This window comes from Megascapheus bottae, chromosome X, assembly GCF_031878675.1.
Source record: "Megascapheus bottae isolate mThoBot1 chromosome X, mThoBot2.hap1, whole genome shotgun sequence".
In the NCBI taxonomy this organism is placed as follows: domain Eukaryota; kingdom Metazoa; phylum Chordata; class Mammalia; order Rodentia; family Geomyidae; genus Megascapheus; species Megascapheus bottae.
Genome location: NC_143547.1, coordinates 66,345,511 through 66,370,085, shown reverse-complemented (window position 1 = coordinate 66,370,085; position 24,575 = coordinate 66,345,511). Strand labels below are relative to the sequence as shown.

The window sequence follows — 24,575 nt, the reverse complement described above, 5'->3', positions numbered from 1 at the left end:
TGGTTCGTTTAGTGATTTGACCCACAATCAAATCTCTTAGCTAATACCTTCCTGTCATGAATTTATTTGCTGTCTTTACTTCTGGTTGGAGATGAGAGTATTGCTTTGTCTAATTCTGACAATCTCCAAAAAGAACAATAGGCAGTTTTGGGAGAACTCATGTTTTTGTTGCATGATTGGGGTTGCTACTAAGTTTGGATCTCTTTCTGTCCAGGTTATTTTGGTTGAGTTAATAGGCTTCTGGCTTTCCCTCAGTTCTATGACCATTTGTGGTTACATGGTTATCCCAGTAGGCTTACATAAATATATAATCTTTATATAAATTTTGGATTTATTTATAGAGATATTATCCTAAAACTAATATACTAATTCCAAGCCCAACTAAGTTTCTTAAGACTATTTTTTCAGATACCAGTCTTTCTTTCCTTGTGATTTTAATTATTGATTGTAAATTCATTTGCTCTAAAAATGATTCTAATTATTCTAATATGCACCCAAGTTGGAGTTCACTACAACACTGAATTTTTTCCCCTCTCATGCTAATTGATGCCAAATGGAAGCAATGTACAGAAATCTGCAATAATATTTATTTACTTTTTTACATCCAAATACTTCCAAATGCAATATTATCACTGCTTTATTTCTGAAAGTGTAGATGCTTCTGCATTTTACTAAAGTTACTAGATTCATTACCTAAATATCATTTAATTCAGTTTCTGTGTAAACGATAGGATTTGAGGAACACTATCAGTGACTAGTGTAACTGCTACTACAAATTAGCCATGAAAATGTTCTGTAGTCGGCATTCTACACATGGTGAGGTGTCACCCACAGGTGTATTAAGACGTTTACACTTTCAACACTCTACCAGCAATGTGTAATTTCATTTTCTCTAGGTTTTTAATGAAATTGTGATTCAGGGACTGAACATCCTTTCTTTATCTTCTTACTTATCCCCCTGACTCACCTCTCACCTCACTAAATTTTCAAACACTCATTTCAATTAATCTCTTGGCAAAACAGGGAGTTCTCAATGGAGAAGATTTTGTGACATTAAAAAGTAGTGTGCTTCTGGGCTCCAGAAATGGTAGCATGGACCAGATGTTCATAGAGTAATTGAAAATTCCATTTTATCAGAATAATATTTACTGTCAAAAACTTTTACCTTTACTTCAACAAAGAGGTTGATTACATCCCCCTGGACCTGAATTAGCATCTTTGAGTCTGGATATACTGTTTTGCAATTCATATGGTTATGTCTTCCATAGTATTTCTCTTATAGAATCTTTTAAAAAATGTTTTCATTCTCTTGCAAATGTATCCAGTCAAGTGCTTAATTAATTGAATCTAGGAAACAGTATGGGATGTTTCTATAATGTGACTTGAGTATCTTTCATTGTGCCTCAGGTGTTCCACCATTCTAATACCAGACAACAATAGTTTTGAGAACCTGCTATATGTCTTACTCTAGAAATCAAATGTGCTGCCTATTGCTGTTATTTATTCTGTGAAAGTTATCAATGATTTTTTTAAACTTTGTTTTATCCTACGTTTGTTGAGGTGATAAAAGTCATTTAAATAATAAAATGAATAATTCTAATTTTAAACATCACATAAAATTCTTTTTAATACTATGCAAATAAAGAAGCAAATAGAAGAATTCTAATCACAATGTTATTTTCAATAAGAATATTATAAAATTCTCCCATGAGGTTCTATTTGGGACAATATATTAAAAAACTGTTTTTTTTCTAATTTACCTACTCTGAGATTGAACTTTCTGCTCACCTTTAAGCAGATAGCATGATAGGTTTAATTTTTGACGTTCCTGGTTATCTGACTGGCTTAGCGGCACTGAATGCCTAAGTACCTTTTCTCTGATGCTAAGAAACTTTTGATCATTTCCCCTGTTTCAACAATAGCTTAGTAGGCATCAAGATAGGTGACAGGTGTAGGTTTTCTTTTGTTTATTTCATATATATTGCTGCATCAGATAATTAAAATCATTTCAAAGCATTGTTTACATTTTATTGACAAGACAGTTGCTGGAATAAAAAGTTGTTCTTTTTTTTTTCTATGTATGTGGTACCGAGGAATCGAACCCAGGTCTTCGTGCATGCTAGGCAAGCACTCTACCCACTAGGCCAAACTCCCGGCCCAAAGTTGTTCTTATATATATATATATATTTTATTGTAATTAATAGAAGGGTTACATGATATTTGCCAGATAGATGGCGCATTAATTCCCATACATTGTTATCCTTTCACATGTCTTGGTCCACATTTCCCTCCCTCCGGCCCCCACCCCTCATCTTGTTTTAAAAAGTTGTTTTTAACTAATGGAAAAATTCATGCTGTTATCATTTATTCACTAGCATTTTGTTGGTATAGGCCTTTTCTATAACAGGACATTAGGAATAATTTCTACTATCTATCTGCTTTCAAATAGAAATTCATTCATATGCACACACACACTTTATTTTGATCCACATAATGTTTAAGTTGTCATGGTGATGTACAGAGAGGGTATAGTTACATAAGTAAGGTAATGAATATATTTCTTGTTAAACATTGTTACCCCCCCTCATTTTTCTCCTACTTTCTCTACCACCCCTGAGTCTCCCCATAGTTCTAAAGTTAATTTCCAACACAGTATTGTGAGTATCGCTGTTGCATTGGCTCAGGCTTCTAAAACTTACTGTTCTTAATCATTACTGTGATAAGAGATTCATTATTCACCAAGAGAATAAGTGCCGCAGGCTTTTTTGACTAGTTTACCCTAAGAATGGCTATGCTTCTAAGCATTTACAGATCATTGGAGGATGGAGGCTATATAAAGGGAGCACACTGCACAAATACAAATTTCATTCTGTAGTACTTTTCCATCCAGTAGCAAAACAGTTCAGTATGGAATAGACTACACAGAATGAGTAAAGAAATAAGATTATTTGAGCTGAACAGAAAAATGCTATTAAAAGGGCACTTTGGTGTAATGGCATCCCATTGAAAGAGTAGTGGAAGCCAGGCCCTAACATGATACGCTAGATAAAAGCATTCTCACCTTGGGATTTCTAGATGAGTATTTTCAAGATTTTTTTTCTTTTTTCTTTTTATGTCCATTGTGAAGCTTGAATTCAGGGACTGGGCACTGTTTTTGAGCTCTTTTTTTGTGCTCAAGTCTAGCGCTTTATCACTTTGAACCACAGCACCACTTCCAGTTTTTTGGTTGGTAATTGGACATAAAAGTCCCACAGACATTACTGCCCAGGTTGGCTTTGAAACACAATCCTCAGATCTCAGCCTCCCAAGTAGCTGGGATTATAGGCATGCACGCTTAGTGCCTAGCTTCTAGTAGTTTTATAAGTCAAGATAGATAGAGGAAAGAAGGAATCAAGTTGTTTTATGGGTCCAGTTTATAGGGAGTGTTTCACAAATTCAAAAAGTTCATTGAAATAGCAAAATCATTATCTTCTTTGGGGTTTTCTTTTTATGGGCATTTATTTCTAACCTAGGATTAGATATGAACCATAAATAAACTCCATCAGTATGGGGAAATATGAATTTAAACATGCTATTTAAACATTTTGAATATGGTTTGATGATTTTTTCTTCTTTATTATGAAATAAATGTGAGACACTAAGGTCAGTCACAGTTTTAAGAAGCAATTTAAAGAATATTAGAAGTATATGTGGCCAAAATATTTGTGAGATGATGTTTCTCTTTTAGCCTAGATGCTTTTTTCATGCAGGGTCAGACTTTGCCTCAGGTATTTTTCATTTCTGTCTTCATCAGATTGTTCATTGCCAGTATAATTTGAGCCAGGACAAGCTTAATTGATACATTTACTTTGGAAATGTGGCTTTTTCACAGGGAATGTTTTCAATTTTTCTTGCTGTAAGACTTTGTCCCAGAAAAATTCCAGGTTGGAAAAACCCCACCAAGCCCTAGAAGGAAAAAATTTGAGATGGCATTTGGGGTCATTAAGAAAGATGTTTTATATGACCTTACACACAGGTTCTTCTGGAAATGTTATTAAAAGTTTCAATAGTCTTAGATGGCCCTTTAAAACTTAGGATGGGCCTACTGCTGGTAGCTCATGCTTGTAATCCAAGCAGCTCAAGAAGCTGATATATGGAAGATTATGGTTCAATGTCAGCCCAGACAAAAAGTCTTCAAGACCTTATTTTTAAAATAACTAACAAAAAAGCAGGAATTGAGGTATGGCTCAAGTGGTAGAGCACCAGTGTAGCAAGCAGATTGATCAAGTGCAACATTTTGAGTTCAAACTCCAATATTAGAAAAAAAAACCTATACAGAAAATACATCACAAACCAACAACAAAAAAAAATACAAAACAAGCTACTCAGGAGGCTGACATCTGAGGATCGCCAATCAAAGCCAGCCCGGGCACTAAAGTCCATGAGACTCTTATCTCCAATTAACTGCTGGAAAATGGGAAGTGGGGCTGATGCTCAAGGGGCAGGGCAATAGCCTTGAGCTGAAGAGCTCAGGGACAGCACCCAAGCCCAGAGTTCAAGCCCCATGGCACCCCCCCAAAAAAATAAAAAACAAAACAAAACACAAAACCCTAAAAACCCTCAAGGTAGATGAGCAAAACAGAGTGGAACCCCATAAAGCAAACATTCTGCCAGATAAAGAAAATACAGAATATTTCCTCAGAGTTAGTGTTAAAGAGATTATCAATGACGTAGTTTCCAGAGTTGTTTTGAGAAAATTCTTTGGGGATACATGTGTGAATAGCTGACAAAACTAAAAGGGCATTTTGGGATTTTAGGTTTTACGGTGAACAATGGGCTTTATTTTGAAATATATAGGTCAAAGTCTACTTGACTGAAGTGTGGCTGAAGATACATGCAAGATGGTGTGTAGTAGAAGTGATTTGAAAGAATGAAGGAGTTTGTCAGAATGAACTATTTGTGGCTTTTACGTGATCACAGATAGAACTTTCAGTAGACAGTCTGTCTTTTAGGAGTCCAGGTAATAATGGTTATATTCTGTTATCCTTTACAATGGTGTAGGCAACAACCATGCAAAGTTGCTAAGAGGAAAAAACAAACAATATTGACTTACTGTAAGCTTGGTTTCCTTTAACTTATTAATGTCCGCATTCCTGGCTAATGAGTTGCCTTACATTCCTGTTGTAATTTAAACAGGAAAAATTTTAACTTGGATGAAGTTAGAACTCAAAATCATCCTACCACATTTGGCTAACCTTTAGAATCTTTACAAATAGTCATTTATTGTTTAGTCTCTAGGTTTTGAGTGTAACTAATCTGGTTTGAATAAAATCATAATTTCTAATGCTTCTTTTTTAAGTAAAATCTTCAAGTATACACTTCTTGAACCACCTAGGAAAATTTGGTACTCCTAGTTGATTCTATTTAAGGCACACTCCAAGGGATGGTGTTTCAAACACAAATTCAGTTCCAGACACGTAGTTTTCTACTCCTCAGGGGCTGCTCTGTATACCAAAGTGCATATACTCTCTTCTTTAAATAGATGTTGGTTAGCTTGCATTCTTCTTTCATTTTATATAGGGTTTCCAAACGTTGTGAATAACAGAATCTTTTCCTGTTAGCACATAGACAAGAGGGAAGCAAAGAATGATGTAGGTTCCAAGACTGGTCATACTGTTCCAAGGCATAGCCACCTGCTGTTTTTAATCATTAACAAGGCTGTCAATTGCTCTAATCTGGGAGGTGAACCAAAAGAATAGTTTTGATTTTAATTTAATTTAAAAATCAGCTTATTGAAACAAAAAATGCCTCCAGCTTGTAAGCCAGGTTGAACACTGTTGATAAACCAAAGCAAATAGGATGTACAAGCTGAAGTATTCATATGCAAAAGTAAACTATTTTAAAGTTGAGGGATTTTATTACCATCACTAGTGAGAAATTTAGTCATATTAATTCAAGCAATCAATATTCACCAGACAATGCTTCATATGAATATCTATCTCATTTTTTTCTGGAAGAGAAATTGATGCAAATAAGGCTTAGAAACTTTATTATCAAGACATAAATTAAGGACAAAGTCCAGAATAAAGTCTAAAGTGCAAATTCTATTGCTCAATACAATGACTATCAAACTGTTTGTACACTTTGGAAATGTTGAGTTCTTTATTATGAGTTTTGCATATTTGGTGAATTTTCTTAGTTGCAAAATGAGAATTCATTAATATAGTGTATGTGCACAAAGAGGGATTTTCCTTTCATTTTTGCTGGTCTTGGGGCTTGAATTTTGGGTCTGGGTACTGCTTTTGAATTTAATTTTATTGTCAGGGTGAGGCACAGAGGGGTCACAGTAACATTCATAAAGTAGTGAGTGCATTACTTTTTGAACATTGTTTGCCCCTTCCCAATTCTTCCCACTTTTTCTCTCCCCACTGGGTGCTTCTTTTGCTCAAGGCAAGCACTCTACCATTTGAAGCACCTTGCCACTTCTAGATTTTTTGAGTAATTTATTGTAGGTAAGAGTCTCAAGGAGTTTCCTGCCAGAGCTTGCTTATAACCACCATTTTCAGATGTCAGCCTCCTGAGTAGTTAAGATTACAGACATGAGCCACTGGCACCCAGCTCACAAAGGGAGTTTTAAAGATCTAAAGCATATTTTTTGTGTGTGTGTCCATTGTCAGTCTAGAAGGTTTTGTTATGCCTTTCTTGGCTTCACCATTTTCGGATTTGTGGTTGATGTCAGTTGAAATGCAAGGCAAAGAAAACCTCCCCATACATTTTATTAGCAACAATTAGATGTACAAGGGGGAGGATCATTTCCTACCTTCCCTTCTTAAACTACTCTCAACAAGCCTCATTGTTCCACTTTCACACATGTACACAAAGTATTTTGACTATATTCACCCTCAATCACTCCCTCTATTTGTATTTTCCCCATCCCATTATTTTTTTGCCAATCATGGGCTTGAGCTCAGGGCCTGAGCACTGTCTTTGGACTTTCTCAAGGCTAGAGCTCTACCACTTGAGCCTCGGCACCATTTCTGGCTTTTTTTCTATGTATGTGGTACCGAGGAATCAAACCCGGGTCTTCGTGCATGCTAGGCAAGCAGTCTGCCACTAGGCCAAACTCCCAGCCACAAACCTTCATTTTTGATTGTAGAAAATATTACCTTACAGTTGGGCCCTAGTTAACTGAAGGGAAGATAAATCAACTAATGCTAGCCTTCTGCTAACCTAGCAAGTGAACACTTCCTGAATTCAGCTGATATTCTATGCAGCTAATGAGTGCAAACACACTGAGCTGCTGGAGCTGACACCAGGACACCACCATTCCAGACAATCTCTTATTAGCCCTTTGGTGTTACCTTTGTGGTGCTAATTAGCAATCCATAAAACTATTTGCTCTGGATCTCTGGTTTAAGATATAATTTCCACTATCAGAAAAATATAATGTAATTATAACCCCTCTATACATTACCTCGACAATAAAATACAATGAAACACATGCAGAAAAAAAGATATAATTTCCAAAACAAGCAAACAAACAAACAAACCACACAGTTCACTTTATGGCTTCTGTTATGGCTTCTTTATGGCTTCTTGTATGGCTTCATGATGGAAAAATAACTGACTTGTTATTTAAGTAAAGTTTAGATGATTAATCTGAAATGTTCTGGTAATTAAAATGATAGAAAAGTTATTTTAAAGCCACTTTTGGTAAAATGTAGAGTGTTCTCCAGATTCTGGTGGTACTGAGGTGGGTGGCAGATGTTTCTTCCAACATTATGTGTTGATGGTTTGAAGCTATCCATTTCTAGGCTGGAGCTGCAATCCGACCTGCCAATTGCTTATTTGCCCTGTATTCTGAACTAAATTCCAGTTGGTTGCTTGAGAGGGTTAGAGGTATATTTTGATTCCTTTCCGTGGGCTAATGAGCTGAGGAATGAGTATTGTACACTTGGGAGGAGGAAATGTCTCCTAAGTCTAGAGCTGTTTAGCCAAAAATGATAGGTTGTCAAATGGACCCACCCAATATTCAAACTACTTTTATTTGCATGATGAAGATGGAGTAACGGCATTCTTGGCTGCTTCTCATTCCCCATCCCACTCTCTCTTTGATCTTTCAAGCACTTAGAAGTATGTCATTAAACAAAGAAGATGATGCATTCTTGAAGCATGTTGGATCCATGTGTTCAGTCTGTCCTTTTTGTTTAAATATCTAAAGCATTTTTGTGCCTTATTTCTTTTTCATTTATTTGAAATAAAAGTTACATAAAATAAATTATCTATGATCCTAGAGGACAGGATCTCTAGATGAAGAATTGGCTGTCTATTGAATAAGTGAGATTTGCAAAGTTAGACATTGTTTTATTTGATTTTGAAAGGCGTGTACCATTCAGAGATGCATTATTAATCATATAGGATCCTTCAGAGATTAAAATACCTATGAGAAATTCAGGCAGAATACCTAGTATACTACTTGTAGCATTACTTTAGAAACCCCTTCAGTATCTTAGCTTTCTACTGCTATCAATATAAAATATTTAAAGTCCTGAAAAGTACCTGAAATCTTTGTGATATGGAATATGTGTTATATTGTTCATCCCTTACAGTAACTCAAACTGGGAAACAAGCATCTAATTTGGAAAAATATCAACAAAAATGAATGGTAGCTATTTAAACTGAAGATTTATTTCAGAATTTTTAGCAGATTGAAAAGTGTTCACAAAATTAGAAAAAGGTAATAAGAGAAATGATGTAAGATACAATTATCTATGGTTGAAGCTAAGATTGGAAGGAACCCAGGGCTATAATCCAAACTTCCTTTAATATATATTTTGCTGCTGATCCTCATAGTTATACCTGAGAATTTTGCTTTTCATTGAAATTATCCAGATAATATTCTATCAGCGTAGGCTCCAACTAATATGAACCAATCCTAATGAGTCAGTACAATTATTTTCACATTATTCCATTATCTCCAGGATTAGCATTGCTAGTCTTCCTGCAAATCCAAAGACATGTAGAACATCATAGTGGCGAAGAGTAGAAACTTGTATATTGACAAATTTAAGTTCCATGTTTATGTATATCATTAAACGACTGTTGATTTCAGTAAAATTGCTTATTTTTGGGACACTATTTTATCATTTGCAAATGTAAGGATGGTTGCAAGGTGCCCCTGGTAAGTTTCCAGGTACGTAGTAAATATTCAAAAATAAAAGTAGATGGAGTCACTTGGAATGATTTCAGGGACTCCACCACACAAGCTGCTCTTCTGCTGTGGTCGTCTGAGCCCATTAACAGAGGATTAGACATTTCATTGTACAGTTATAGTTCATACTCCCATTATCTCACGAGGAAAAGCAATGCATTTATGTGCATTCACACTAAATACTAAGTTGTAAATGATTGCCATTGGGTTGTTTCCAAGTTTGGAGTTTGGTGGAGATTTGGAAGTCCATCTACAGAAAGTGCATGCCAAGCAACTAAGCTTTCCCAGTGCTATCAATGTCCAAAGGAACATAGGTGTTATTGTCATTTGATTTACTCATTGTGAGATGTTTCTTAGAAAGTTGCCATCACTATCAAATACAATTTTTGAATCAAAACAGATGGGGCCAGGAGTTTTGCTTAGTTGTAGAGTGCTTGCCTACCACACACATAAAAAAAGCTGAAAGTAGTGCTGTGGCTCAAGTGGTATTGTTTTAGCCTCAAGAAAGCCCAAGGACATGGCTTAGGCCATGAGTTCAAGCCCCAGGACTGGCACAAAACAACAAAAAAATAGATTCTAGTTTGAGAACAAGCTCTCCACAAAACAGTGAAGAGTAGTCTATAGTCCTCTAAAGAGTGAAATGCACATATTTTAAAGCACTTGTGAGGTAGGCAAAGTTCTGGTTCTTTTCTGATGTTGACTCTATTTTGCTTTCCCCATATCATGAAATGCACACCTCAAGTCCCAGTGTATGTACAGCTCTTGGCTGTTTTTCCTGTTTTGTCTCTTTGCTCTTAAATGGATAATGGGTGGCAGACATCACTTGATTCTTTTGATGTTGTTGTTCCCACCTCATGATGAGGATTTTATTAAAAATAAATAAGAAAATGGTAATTTTCAGTTCTAGTTTTCCTCTAAAAGTCACCCTGCAAATGATTTCTTCTGTTTTTTTCCCCAACAATAGACTGAAACATGCCCAGCTCCTACCTGAAAGGTTTCGTCTCTTTGCCATATGAATAAGCTCGAGGAAGGTCCATGGAGTTAGTGTCAACTGAAAAACGATGGGAATTTGTGTTCCTTTGGAATTTTTGCCTCTTTTGTGGTGAAAAACTGAAATTATTAATGACTGAAAAACAGAAAACCCCAACCACAGCCCTTTGCAAAATGTTGTTTATTTAACTCCCAGGAGAGAGCTACTCTGATACACAGTGGATAAATGAAAAAAAAAGTTTTACCCTGCCTTGCTTTAGAGCATTGGGCCTTTTATTAATGCACATTAGATGGCTCACCTTCACTGGTATAGGATATTGAATCTGGCTAACAGACTATATTTTTGTGGCATGAATGTTTGGGCTTGGGGAGGACCTTGTGACAACTTTGTGTTTGTGAATATCCAAATGGAAAGAAGAGAGAGAAAGATGGAGGCAAATTAAAATGTGTGTAATTAGAGATATGAAAAAGAACTCACAGCAAAAAGATAAGTACAATGTTTTAGAAAAAATTCAGATTCATTGTGAAAACTAAATTTACTTCATAGTCTGAACATTACATTCTGTGATCAATGTAACCAGAAGTATGTAACTGTTGCCTTCCTAAATATCCAAATCCAATGCAAAATAGTGAAAAATATAGTCCTTAAAACATTTTAATCTATGTGGCCCAGAGGGAACTGAGAACTAAAACATTCACTTTATAATTCATCTATCATACATCCTTGGATAAGAAACTAACCTCTCAGAATCTCAGTTCTTATATTTATAGGTGGGATGATGAACAATGTTTCTTGGATTAATAACTAAAATGAAATTTCTTTTTCCTATTTATATTTTTATTAGTATATATTCATTGTCAGTGTGAAGGGTTTCATTGTAATACTTCCATATATATGATTTACATTCACTATATTTACCTACTCTATCCTCTCTTAGTTGATTTTTGGGGGGGTCATGGGGCTTGAACTTGGCCTGGGTGCTATCCCTGAACTCTTCAGCTCAAGGCTACCAGCCTACCTCTGAGGCAAGCCCCACTTTCTGTTTTCTAGAGGTTAATTGGAGATAAGAATCTCAGGTCCTTTTGTTCCGGGGCTGGCTTTGACCCTTGATCCTCAGATGTCAGAGTCCTGAGTAGCTAGGATTACTACAGGCATGAGCCACTGTGTCCAGCCTCCGTTCTGGCTTTCTTATCCCTACTTGGCCATGATATTTTTAATCTTTCTATAGTTTTCATTTTTTTCATATCAGATAGATAATATGCCCATATCATAACAAGGTTTGAGAGAGGCACATGTCACACAAGCAGTTGAGGACCCAAACATCATGCTTATGAACTAGAAAAGGATCTGATTTTTTAAATTTAAGAAACATTTTAAACATTTTAAGATAACATACACATTTCTAATATGAAGGGATTTATTGTAATATTCTAATTGTTCTGGCTGCTAAACAGCATTTTGTGGGTTTTATTATTATGATGATGTATATGTAAAATCCTTGGATTGTCTTCACTTCTGAGTTTCCTCCTCTTTCCTCCCTCCCCTTCCTTCAAGCCTTTCATTTACATTCACATGCCATTATATTTCTATGTGAATCTCACCTTTTCTTAGGACAATAAAATTGTTCTTTCCTTCCTCTGTGACCTTTTCCTTCTTGGCCTGTTGATCTGAGCACTGTCATGGTAGCATGATCTCATTTAACAGCAAGTGCACTAATATGAGTGTTTGGAGCTCAGGTGAGTGAGGTTCTCATTGCATTACACACATTAAAATCGGTGGGACTATGAGAAAGTTACTTGCCTATCTCTGGGTTTCTCTCCTCCAAAATGGGAGCTATTGGTAATACCTGCTTTAAAGGGAGGTTGTAAGGATTAAATGAAACATAACTTATAAACCATTTAGTATTGCACATATTCTAGAGCAGTTATTCAAAATGGAATTTTCACAATGATGTCCTTACCACATTTCTTTCTCACTTTGAAATCACAGACCACACTTAAGGTCTATTAATAGTCTTTTATGATTAATTCTCTATTTGTTCTGGTCTCTTCTAATTTGGCTTTCTTGAGCACCTCATATGCATGGCTTATGTGAATTCAATTTTTGTTTTTTTTTTAAATGCAGAATGAGGGAGTTGATAATTTGACTTCTAAGCTTCTTTTATTTTAATGTTGGATTCTTGGCACAGTCTTTTCAAATTCCTAAGCACATAGCCATTTGCCAATGGAGCTGTAATGAGCGCCATATTCAAGTTAACAGATGGTATGCTGTACTTACTTTGAGGGGTAATTGCTCTTTCATCTTAATTTCCTCCCTTTGGCTTTCCTTCCTTGGAAGCTGCTCAGTAGCAGTGTCATAAGGCTTGGGGTGAAAATCAAAGTGGAGCTGCAGGTCACTTGTCTATCTAAAAATTACCGTTAGACTAAGACCTAGTGAAACTCTACCAAGGGAGGGGCTTTTAATCCCAGTATTAGGGAACAAATAAGTCTTATGTACACGATAGAATTAACCATCTATTCTTCCTTTCCTGAGGGGAATAGCTATTTCTAGTTCATAACAGTCTCTATTTTGCTTAAACAAAATCAAGGAGACTCATTCTTGGCTTAATGGGTTATACTTCAGTTCATCTGTTCTTAAACACTAACCCTTTAAGCCAAATCTCATGTCCTTTCTTCAATGGGGCAGTTGTCAAGGTATAATTTTAGTGCAATTTCTCCTTCCCCATTCCTCCTTGTCTACATATTTTTTGATGATTCTTATTTAGTTAGTAATATTTCTTCAAATCAACCCTTTCAACTTAATTTTGGTCCTGGCTTGAACTCAGGACCTGGGCATTGACTGTTCTTGGGCTTTCTCAAGGCTCCACCACTTGAGCCACAGCCCTGCTTCCGGTTTTTTCTGTTTATTTGGTTCTGAGGAATTGAACACAGTGCTTCATGCATGCTAGGCAAACAATCTACCCCTAGGTTACACTCCCAACCCCCAGATCAACTTAATTCTATCCTCATTTCTTCTAGGAACAAATTCTCATTCATTATCATTGTATTTATTTTTACAGAGAATGGAGGTGTTTTCAGTTGAAAATGAAAATTTCAGTATCGATGCTTTGCATGGTTATCATTAATTTGGCCTTCTTTTACTCAAATTTTTTTTGCAGGGGTGGTACTGAGGATTAAACTCAGAGCACAGCATGTGATAGGAAGGCATTTATCACTTAAGCTAAGCTACTTGCATTTTTTGAATTTATTTTTTAAGATGAGGACTTGTTTTCATACTTGGGACAATGTGGACTGAGGTCTTCCTATTTGTGCTTCATCTGTTGCTGTGATAACAGGTATGTGCACCTTGTCTAGCAACTGATTGAGATGGAATTTCACAAACATTTTTTCCCCAGGCTGACCTTGGACTGTGATCTTCTAGTTATTGTGATTCTGCTTTCAAAGCAGCTAGGATAACAACTTCCCCTTACTGAATATTTTTCTAGCTTTTAAAAATTGTATACAGTTGCCTTCTTTACTACTTTATGCCTCTTACCATGTATTTCTCACAATGATTTTATGAGTGAATAAGATATTACTGAACAAGTGTTGATCAATTAATGTCCCTAAGCACTACACCACATTCTATGGATGCTGGGAGGTGAAATGATTTACTCTAAGACAATGCATGTGTCTTAAGACAGTATTTCCTTGATATATTATATGAAACCTAAAGGCTAGTTGACTAGCAGCAATTTTCACTGATAGTATCGAAGAGCTAACTCAGGTATGGAAGACAGGTTGCTTAGGGAAATTATTGCAGAAAATAGCAGTGAAACCACATCAGGTAGTCCAAAGAATTACTATGAGATAGATGGAAACAACTGATGTACCTAAGTAGCCCAAGGGGCATGGGAAATTTGATTCTTAGTCATAGGCTTTGAGTTGTGAAGCTCCTTCTATTGTGGCAAGGGAAATGAGAATGAAAAAGTAGAGAAGCTAGCTTGTGTAAAACATTCTGAGCTTCTTCCTTTCTTTGGCTTTTGTTTGTACATATTTAGCTCAACTGTGTGTTTAAGTATGTATTTTTGTGGTAGTGGTCCTCTTTTCCTTGTGTACCCAATTTATGTTCCCCTTTTCCTTTTCCTTTACTGAACCATCTATTTCTGAATAGTTTGCAATTTCAACTTAATTAGGTCTTTCCCCTAAGTGAAGAACACAGCTGTTTCCTCTCTGATGCTTTGGCAGCTGCATTTGCCTTTGCCCAAATGGAATGATTAGCTCTTTCCTTTGATTTTTTTATCTGGCCATTAGTTCAGGACTACTAGCCTATTTCCTGTGTGATAGAACTATCAAACCCATATCCAGAGTAGCTTCAATTTGTTTTGGGGGCCTTTCACACTTTGGGAGACTTTATTTATATGACATGAGGAATTTATTAATCTTTCAGAGCCTCATTTACCTTAATATCACCAGTGATTACATTGTTCAGCCTTTTAAGATGCTGATCTATGAAGAGAATCTACTCTGATGTCCCTGATCTGGCTTTGGTGGAAAAACAGAGGATTAAGAAGTCCTAAATGTATTCTTCCCTGAATTAAGTGGCCCTCATTTGTCATTAATTCTCCCCTTTGATTTCTAAATGGCCCTCTTGTCTATCTTTCTCATTTAGTTGTACGTAACTATATTTAACAAACTGCTGTTTTTCTTTCTCTAGGTGCTTTGCTTTTTATCGACCTTTCTGGCCTGTAATTTTACAATTCTACTTCCTTTGCTAACTTATTATATCTTATCCTTACTTTCCACTCCAACTCTCTTTTTGCACTATTCTCCCCGTTGATCAATCAAAAACAGTCTGTGCTGTCAATTTAGCACTGCCTTTTCAAATGTATATGGTACAGTCTCCTTTTGCTTCCTTACTCTAATTGCTTCATTCAATTTAATTCCACATACTTAGCATATTAGGCATCTTGTCAATATTTCCTGTTGGAGACCTATTTTTTTAAATTTGAATTCATTCTGCATATGTGTTTTTGTTCCCCCTTAAGTGATGAAATCTGTAACAGTTACAATTAGCTCTGTGCCTAGGAGGAAATCAAAGCACAGAGAATGTATTTCTCACACTCTCAGGTGTATGCAAGCACTAGCCCATGACATAACTGTGTGCACAGTCCTTTTGTATCTATCTGTCTGCACCTTCCCTTACTCAGAGCCAAAACATCCAATGCCATCTTTGGGTTTTCATAGTTTCAGTCACCACTAATCTTTCCACTCAGAGCCTGATGTTCCCAGACTTTCTTTGCTAGTTTCTACTTTATGCATCAAAATTATGAGTGTCATGTTATGTTTTTCCAAGGTCCCAATTATTTCAAGGGACCAGTTAAACAAACTCTTCTTGCTTTCCATATAGCATTTGCATCTTAATGTAGAAATAATCCAAAGGAATAACTAATATGGTATTTAGATTACCAGTGTAGCCTGATGGGGTGGTATTTTTTAGATTAATTAATTTTTATTGTAATACATAGAGTGGTTAAAGTTACATTCACCAGATGATAGGTGCATTGCTTCTCACACATTGATACCCCTTCTCATCTTTTTGTCCCCATTTCCCTCCCCCCACTCCCTCCCAATCATCTTGTTTCCCCCCCATCCCTTTCCTATTTCAAATAATCAAATAAACGTATATACAATATAGGGGGTGGTATTTTTTTGGCAAAGACTTTCCTATGTTCTTTTTTCTTCATACCTTTGCAATAGTTGGCTTCATGGTCTACGGATAAGATCAACTTGGACTCCATCTATCCCAAAATGTTAGAGATGTTTGATGGATAAAAATACCTAACGTGTGTTGAATTTTTTATTTGTATCAGGCATTTTTAGCTCTGGTTACATGCATGTTCTCTTTTTAATCATTCCTACAATACCATAAGTTCAGTGCTATTAGTCTTGTCTTATGGATGGGAGAACAAAACAGGGCCTGGTTACTTTAAGTAACTTCCATAGGACCTTTCCTATATATACTACTTTGGGAAGTGAAATGTTACCCTTGCACATGTATACTTTACTGAGGATCTTGCTCCAGGTGTGCTGTTAGGGAGTGAGGAGCAGATTAAGTTTTAAATTGTTCCACTAAGTGTGATCAATACCTCATTCTTTCTGGAAACAAGTTTGCCTTGAACAGAGTGCTACAGAAGACAAGTTTGCACCCAAAAGTTAGTAATGTTAAAATGCTCTTCACTAGTCCATATAACTTTAGTCTCTCAGTAGAGAGGATTGTCAAATACTGAGGCCCAAACGTAAACTAGCTTTCCCATCAGTATTAATGGGACTCCAGGGAGGATTTTTCTGGTGGTGGTAGTGAGAAGGAATATGACAGACTCAAGGCCAGGGGTTCTTTGGATAGCAGGTTCACTCATACTCTCAAGGGTAAGACTAACTAGAAACCCTGCCTTTCTTAAGAAGTGTCAATATCTTCACTATGTCACTTTTGAAGATAAAAACACACTAAATTGCATTTTGAAGGGGATGCTTGTGTTTCCCATTAGTACTGTTTTCCATTCTGAGCTAAGATTTTATTGGCTTCTTATTTACTATTAGTTAGAAAGCTTCACACTTGTGGGTTGATGCAATCATTGTAATAAACATTCTATTCATAAGGAAAGCTTGTTCTCCTTCCCAGTAGCCTTTACCCCAACACTGGGAATTTAATACAGTTATTTATCCTTCCTTGAATAAATAGGATTAAAATCAGAATGGAGCAGGGAGAAGTAATAGTCTTCTTTGCATGATTTTCAGCTGTGTAAACATGATTGCAGACCTTAGATATTGTTTAGTGGGGGAGGACTGCAATTTGGGAGAGGCACAAGGTGGCTGGGATGGAGCCAAACATTCTTCCACCCACTGTAGTCCACACCCTCTGGGGTCAGCTTTCTCAACTTTGAGTCAGAAATGAAGATGAGGCAGCTGGAGTTAATTACATTGTTTTATAGCTTCCTATCAGAAGGGGATGAGAACTAGGCAAGGTTTAGGGATATCTAAAATTATACCCTCATGATCTCCAGTTGTGCCAGTAGGAAACAAAGAAATGGAAGAATTAGACAAAAAGGCAAATATGAAATATGACAATAAATCCAACAAAACATGTTTAAAGACTAGAGCTGCGTTTATATCCCATTTGATTCTCTATGTGATCCCTGGAAATAAGAATGGAATCATATTGACTGGAGAAAACCGCATAGATTGGAGAAAACTTCAACTATATTTGATACTTGATCTATTTTTTCTTCTTGAGATTTGTCTAACCAATAAGTTGCTAAGCAATGCTAGGGATCTCTAATACATATGCACTATTGTCATAAAAGGTGATTTTCCCACAATAAATGTAAATAAATATAAATATTGTGGGTGTCTCTAACTTCACCCACAATTAAGGACAAAGTTTGCATGCAATCCAGTAACCTTTTTCATTATGAAAAAAATACATGGACATACATATTCCTGAGCCCTAAAATATGAGATTTGTGATGAGACAGCAGGATTATTTGATGCGTCAGATATTTCAGGTTAATCTTGGAGTAGAGTAATTGACAGTAACCCAAAGATAGATGACTTCCCACTGGAAGTGAATGTCAGGACAAGGTCACAGTCAAGAAGAAAACAAAACATTGCCTTTTTATGCACTGAGGTGCTATTACATCTAATCATGCCCAGTAAATGACGTTTATTTCTTATATAACTGGTGGTTGAAAGCCACTTTCCTGAATAGATCTCTTCAAAGCAATTTTTCTAAAATGGAACATTTTTATAGCATGAGAAACTCTGGATTGAGGAGAAAAGCTAGAATAATAGAGCAGAGTTGGAATCATATTAAAAATGCTCAAATCCAATAAATTGCTGTTGATACAGTATTGCAATTGCAGTGAGATATGACTTACTGGAGTTCCATGGTATAATGTTTGCATGTGCATTGCTTGCTCTCTTCAGCTTTCAGAGCCTGAAGAGGCAGAAACATGCCTCTAGAGTACTAGCATGGCATATAAAAATTCCTCTTTTTTCCATCATAATCATCCAAATTGGAGTTCTGTCAATATCGCCTGTAAGGTAACTCTGGAATTCCAGAAATGGGACTTCTGTTGAGACTGTGCTGAAAGCTGTAACTGTAGCATGTGCAGAACATCCTATAATACTTCACTGTGGATGCTTGTTGGAATAATTAAATGTGAGTCTTCCGGGTACCATAATAGCATTGGAAATCCTGCAAGTAAAAAGGAAGTACACTTGGCTTGAACTTCATCCACCATCACTTACACTTAAGTTATTGATAGTTGATTGGAATGTGCAGGCTACTGGAACTGTGCCATGGGACTTCTAAGCATATTTGATGGGTGGAGCAGACAGTGAGGCTGTAGATTTTGGCATGCTATGGTTCCCATTAGTCAAGCTGACTTTATCTGACATTCACCAAAATGAAGTTTACTTCTTTAAGTTTTGGCTCATGGCCCAATGATCTTGACATGAAGGATAAGAGAGGACCATGGTTATATCAAGCTGTGAGTTTCCAATGAACAAATATTTGGTTGAGTAGTTTACTGAATACTCTGTTGACATTTTGGGGCAGACACTAAATTTATGACAGCTTTTTAAGAATTTGGAGGAATTGTAAGATTAATGATTTTAGTTTTATTTTTAAAAGCTAATCATTTACTCTTCTTATAGGGAAATATGGGCTCTTTTTATACTGTATAAAGACTATATAATTATACAGTTAATATTTCTTTTCTCAAGTTATTTTTTTCTTGTAAGAGTTGCTGGTACCATATCCGACTAAGGACACTAGAGACACAGCTGTTTCTAATAATAGGTTGGGGTCCATGGAACAGTCAAGCTTACTGTATTGTTGGGAAGGAGGAAATGTCATTAGAGAGTAGGCTTTTTCTGTGTTGGTGAGTTTTCTGGCAGGGACTTGGCCACTGTTATTGTCTCTGCCTCCCTGTAGCTTCCTTGGGAGTATGAGTTTTTATTCTAAACAGAAAGGTTTCTTATGATAAAGAAAGATAACAAAATTGAAGGAAGGGAGATGAGGTCTGTGTAAAACAGTAAGATGATAGAATATTTTGGTCATGGCTGAGATGAGCTGAACACTATGGAATGGAGACAAGAAAGATGAGATGAGAAGAGAAATGGGAATTAATTTGTGAAAGCACTTATTATTTATAGATTGGAATAAAAGGCTCATTGAAGAGAGGAGATCCTTGTATATAATGTCGGTGAATACATTGAATTTTTAGAAATGTAATTCCAGCTTAAACACACTGGGGAAGCTAACAATATGATGTATGCGGGTTGCTCTATTTAGTGAATAATCAGTTTACTATTCTCCTGCCGGGGACAATCTGTTGGGTGTATCGGAAGAAAGTAAATATAGCTGACAGAAAATTTCCTGTGAGGAGAGTTCAAGCGAGGGTAAAATAGTGGGACCAAGGTTGAACCAATGCAGCAGTGATACTCAGTAGACACTGTTAAAAAAGGAACTATACAAATGGTGGGCAGGGATGGGAAGGAAAAACTGGGAGAAATATAGGGAAGGGGTGACACTGTTCAAAAAGAAATGTACTCTTCATCTGACTTACCAACGGTAATCCCTCTGTACATCATGTTTATAACAATAAGAATTAACGTATTAAAATCATCCTTAAACAAGGTGAGATGTGAGCATTCCCTTTTACTTTCTGAACAACCATTTTGAGAGCTACCTTGAAAATTTTGTGGCTTTTTCATGGTTCGTGGGTAATTTTTGAAACATTTAGAGACATGATTAGATTTACTTTTTTAAAATTCAAAGTTGGATGGTGCTAAAAGAAATCATCTGGTCAGTCTCTGTGTAGTTTGGTGGTATAGAAAAAAAGGTCAGCTCTTGTATCAATCTTTATTTCTTCTGGAAACACACATGACCAGAAGGGAAGGCTGTTTTGAATGGTAATGCAGAGCAGAAAAAGCTATTATTTTCAGTCTGTTGAACAGTCCAAAAATGCTTTTCAAGCACTGTGTTCAGATGTTTCGTTTTATTAGCCATCTCACAAGGAATTAGACTCATTTCAAACAGTTCATTTCCCTACTCTTGTCTCTGTAAAATTATTACTCATGAGTGGTTTCTTTGTTGAAATACCATTGATCTCTTATATTGGAATGGACAATGAGGTGTTAAAAATATAAACTTTTCAGTTTCCATAAACTGTGGAAGAAGGGGGCACAGGGATCTCCCAGGGTAGGAAAACTATTTGTCAATGTCCTGGTTTGTTAATGTCTTTTAAACATCTTAGCCAGGAAGCAATAACTCTGTGTAGATATACATGCTTTGTGTGTGTGTGTGTGTGTGTGTGTGTGTGTGTGTGTGTGTGTGTGTGTAAGTGAGTGTACAATTAACAGTAGAAAGCTTTATGAACAACTGCAGGAAGTTTTAAAATATCATTGCACATCTGCCCTCACCCTCCACCCACCAGTCCAAGGCCATTAGTATGGATAAAGTACTTGTGGCTGTCTTCATACATGAGCAAATGATCTTGAGCTCCTCAGCTAGGCACTATTTGCATTTTGCCAAAGCTGATTGTTTTATCTGCAGTTTTAATAATAAGTAGGATTATTTGCTGTTCACTAACTGATAAGAGCAAATAAAAAAGATTGCAAAGTGGAATTAAGAGGATAAGAATGCTCTAGGGCCAGAGAAGGCTTTCTCTTTAATTAATATTTTCAATTTACTTCTTGAATATTTTTATACTAGAATCCATCCTCTTATACTATACAAATCTGCACCTTCCTTGTAATGGCTAAATTGGAATTTCAGGGAACAGAAATCTTTCAGACTTGAATGAAGCATCACATTCTCTGCTTCCAGTGCTGTCTTGTTTTCCGTGCACAGAACTGGATTCCTCAGGGTTTCTTCTGCCACAGCAAGGAATTCATTCATTGGCTTCATGTTTCACAGACCCAGTCATAAAAGATTGGTGTTTTATCAAACAAGAGGCAAATACAAGAAAACTGTGGTTCTGAAGATGCAATGTTTTGGAAAAATAGATTTTTTTCCAAGGGTGTACAGATACATGATTTACAGATGGTTAGAGCATTTCAGTATCATTGTGGTTTTCAATTATTCCAGTATTTCAGTTTGTGAATAAAAATGAGTTTTAAGATTGATTAGAATTAGTGGTACCAGTGGTGGTAATGAATATGTGTTTGTGTGTGTGTGGTGTGTAATTATTTTGTGGCCACAATCCAGGCTTATTATGCATCGGTTCCTATGTAGATTTTTTCCAGAACTGTGTTGAGTATTTTCACTCAGATTATCTCAACCCTAGAGTCTTAAACTACTTACTCCTAAGATCAAAGTCTGTAGCAACTCAGGAAAATCCCTCACAAGTTGTACTCCAAAAGCTCTAAGACTCCCCGATGCTTTAGATGAACAGACACTATCTGTACTAAACAGGCATTGGGCAAGCTGCAAGTTAGAGGTCCACAACAGAATATCCATGTGCTAAAGGTGTAAAGGGACTTTTCTTCCTAATAAAGACACTGGTCAAATAAAAGGCCCTTTCATATTATTACATCTTCAAAGAATAGATTAATTGGTCTCTCTTCTAAATTTGTGTAATTTGTTTTGAGGCAATACTCTGGGGAAAAAACAGCTTCCTTTCTCTTACATGAATGATAAAGTGGGCAATCGGGAAAAAAAAGAACATTTCTATGTCATTTTAAGGGAAAGTGCAAAAGAATGAAACTGAGGAGGGAAAGATGCATAATGACACGTAAACCTAATGACAAGGTGGCGTTTGATCCTTTCAGTTTTAGTATTCATTATTCATAGTTATTATTCATAAATTCCAACACAAATGTTAGCCCCGCACCCCAGTGAAACATTTGCATTTTATTTTAGGTTGATTTCCACCTGGTTTTGCAAACAAGAATTTAATGGGATGAATTGTTGTCTCTTCCTCTCTGTTGCAATAGCATGCCATTTTTATATATTGGCCTTTATACTTTTCATGTTCTTTATCTCCCATATCTATCCACTATCTCATCCAATATGTGTGTGTGTGTGTGTGTGTGTGTGTGTGTGTATTTTTCTCTCTTTTTCTCTTTCTCTCTCAAAAGATTCCTAACATGGAAAAATGATATTTGAATAGGCCCCCCTAAGGCAATCAATTTACTTTTAATTTGTCTGGAACTGAGCTTTTCTTTGTTGAAATGAAGAAGGAAAGTGCTGTAAAATTTATTACCTTGCAGGAAGATATTTAAAATGTATTTTTTTAATGATTGTGCTGTTTGCTATACCCAGAAGCTATATCCTTGGACTACAGTATACCAGATGGTTAACGAAGTTGCATTGAAACATCAAGAAATTCTAGCTTTCTCTGCTTGACTTCTATTATTAACAAATACTTCATCTTGGTAGTGAACATGCCATCCAATTTGCTTCTAGTGATCATTTTTAGTGATTACTACTCGGATGATAACATGTCACAGGATCCCTTTGAGTCACTGCATGAGATAGTGATTGGTTTACTGATAAGTTTGGTTTTCAAATGTGAAGGAAGTGATTGGAGAGCTGTTAATTCACATTTTGGGATGCAGGAAGCTTTAACGAATTTCAAATTTGCAGTTACATTTTCTTGTGTGTGGCATTGTGTTTCTTACAAAGTGGAGTGACTTGCTGCTTGGCTTTCTTTTCCTTCCTGTAAAGGAAAACACCAGCTACTGGGTGATCTTGCCTCCAACATTAAATTTTCATTAACAAGGGAAGCTTTTTCTCCTCATCAACATGTCTGTCTCACCTGGCCTTTTGTACTGGCATTATTTGAGAATCATCACTCTGTGTTCTTTCAGACACCAAGAAGCTTTTAACCATTATCCACATAACTTTCTCACAAGCTAATGATAGGCTAAAAGTTTTTCCTTTATTCTCAGGGAAAAATGAAACCAAGTTTCAAAGAAGTATAGATTCACATAATAACCTAAAAACTACCTATAGGATCTGTGAATTGGTCTGTCTGTTTTTGATTTGTGCGTGTGTGTGTGTGTGTGTGTGTGTGTGTGTGTGCATGTGCGTGCCTTGTTGGTACTGGAAGGACCCACAGCAAATACTAATACAGTTTGAATGCAGCTTTGATAAGCCACAAAAGGAGCTTCATCCCTGGAGTTTGTAATGAGGCCTTCCACTGTGATAATTATTCTCTATTTGTTTTGATTTAATTTAATCTAATTTTGTTGTAAAACCAATGTACAGAAAGGTTACAGTTATATAAGTAAGGTAATGAATACATTTCTAGTCAAATATTTTACCCACTTCTTAGTTTTTCTCCACCTCTCTCCCCCCAATTCCCCCTACCCAAAGTTGTAATTTCCAACCTAATATCTTGTGAGTATCATTGTTGCATTGATTCACCATTTTTGTCCTTATATTACCATTTTGTTATTCCCCTTTCCCTTCCCCAAATCAAATAAACCTATATACAAGACACAGAATATGAGAATCAAAAACAGTGACACAGTGACTACCAGGGATAAACCAAAGGTTGGGGTGGGGGTGGGGAAGAACTTGATACAGTAACAATATGTTAAAAACAACATCAACAATTGGCAAAAATTTCTCTTGTTTTCATACCTTTCATTTGGATTAGCATTATTTTATATGGTCATATGTATGGAGCTATTGAACTATTGCACTCCTCTGGTAGGGTACATACATACTAATTACAAATGAGGAAAGCATGGAGCCTATGCTCCTTTGGGTCTAGCTTACTTCACTTAATATGATTTTTCCAAGTTTATCCACTTCCATATGAATAAGGTGATGCCATCCTTTCTGATGGAAACATAGAATACCACTGTGTACAAATACCTTGTTTTCTTGATCATTTTTCTGTTTTTAATCTACATGAATTCAAACAAGTTGTGTGAAATTCTCAGAGAATTGACTAGGTATTGTAGCTGTCTTGTTGGTATGGGCTCAAATATTTCATTCCATGAGCATCTTAGAATAAAATTCCTTAAAGCATTGTCATTTTACTCAGGATTGCAGTATCCCAGTGCTCCTTCTTTTAATGAATAGACCAATGGTCTCCTGTGTCATCTCATATCTTACTTACAAAGATGTGTTTTCAGACAGTTGTAAGCACCTAGATGAAGTCCAGCAGTTTGTCACATAATTTACTCCATCATAGATGCCAAAATATAAAGATTCCAGTCTAGTCAATCTTTGCTTATCTCAGTCACTGTCAGCACCTCTTATTTCTCAGTCTCAATTTTCCAGGCAGCCTTTTGCTTCATTTCCTTGCTCTCCATGCATCAGCACAAATGATTTATACTTATACACATCTTCAAATCTCTTCTTTATGGATTGAATTGAATTGAGCTCCAGTAC

The 24,575-nt window shown here is 36.2% G+C and overlaps 1 protein-coding gene and 1 non-coding gene across 2 annotated transcripts in view; one reads left to right on the top strand and one right to left on the bottom strand.

The window, feature by feature from the left end:
- The window catches only part of Pcdh19 (protocadherin 19), a 107,176-nt gene that overhangs the window by 71,361 nt on the left and 11,240 nt on the right, over positions 1-24,575 (top strand). The gene's annotated exons all lie outside the window — the stretch shown is intronic.
- Positions 11,425-11,528, bottom strand: LOC150041209 (small nucleolar RNA U13). Its single transcript, XR_016533966.1, has one exon. It is a non-coding gene; the product is annotated as a small nucleolar RNA U13 (small nucleolar RNA).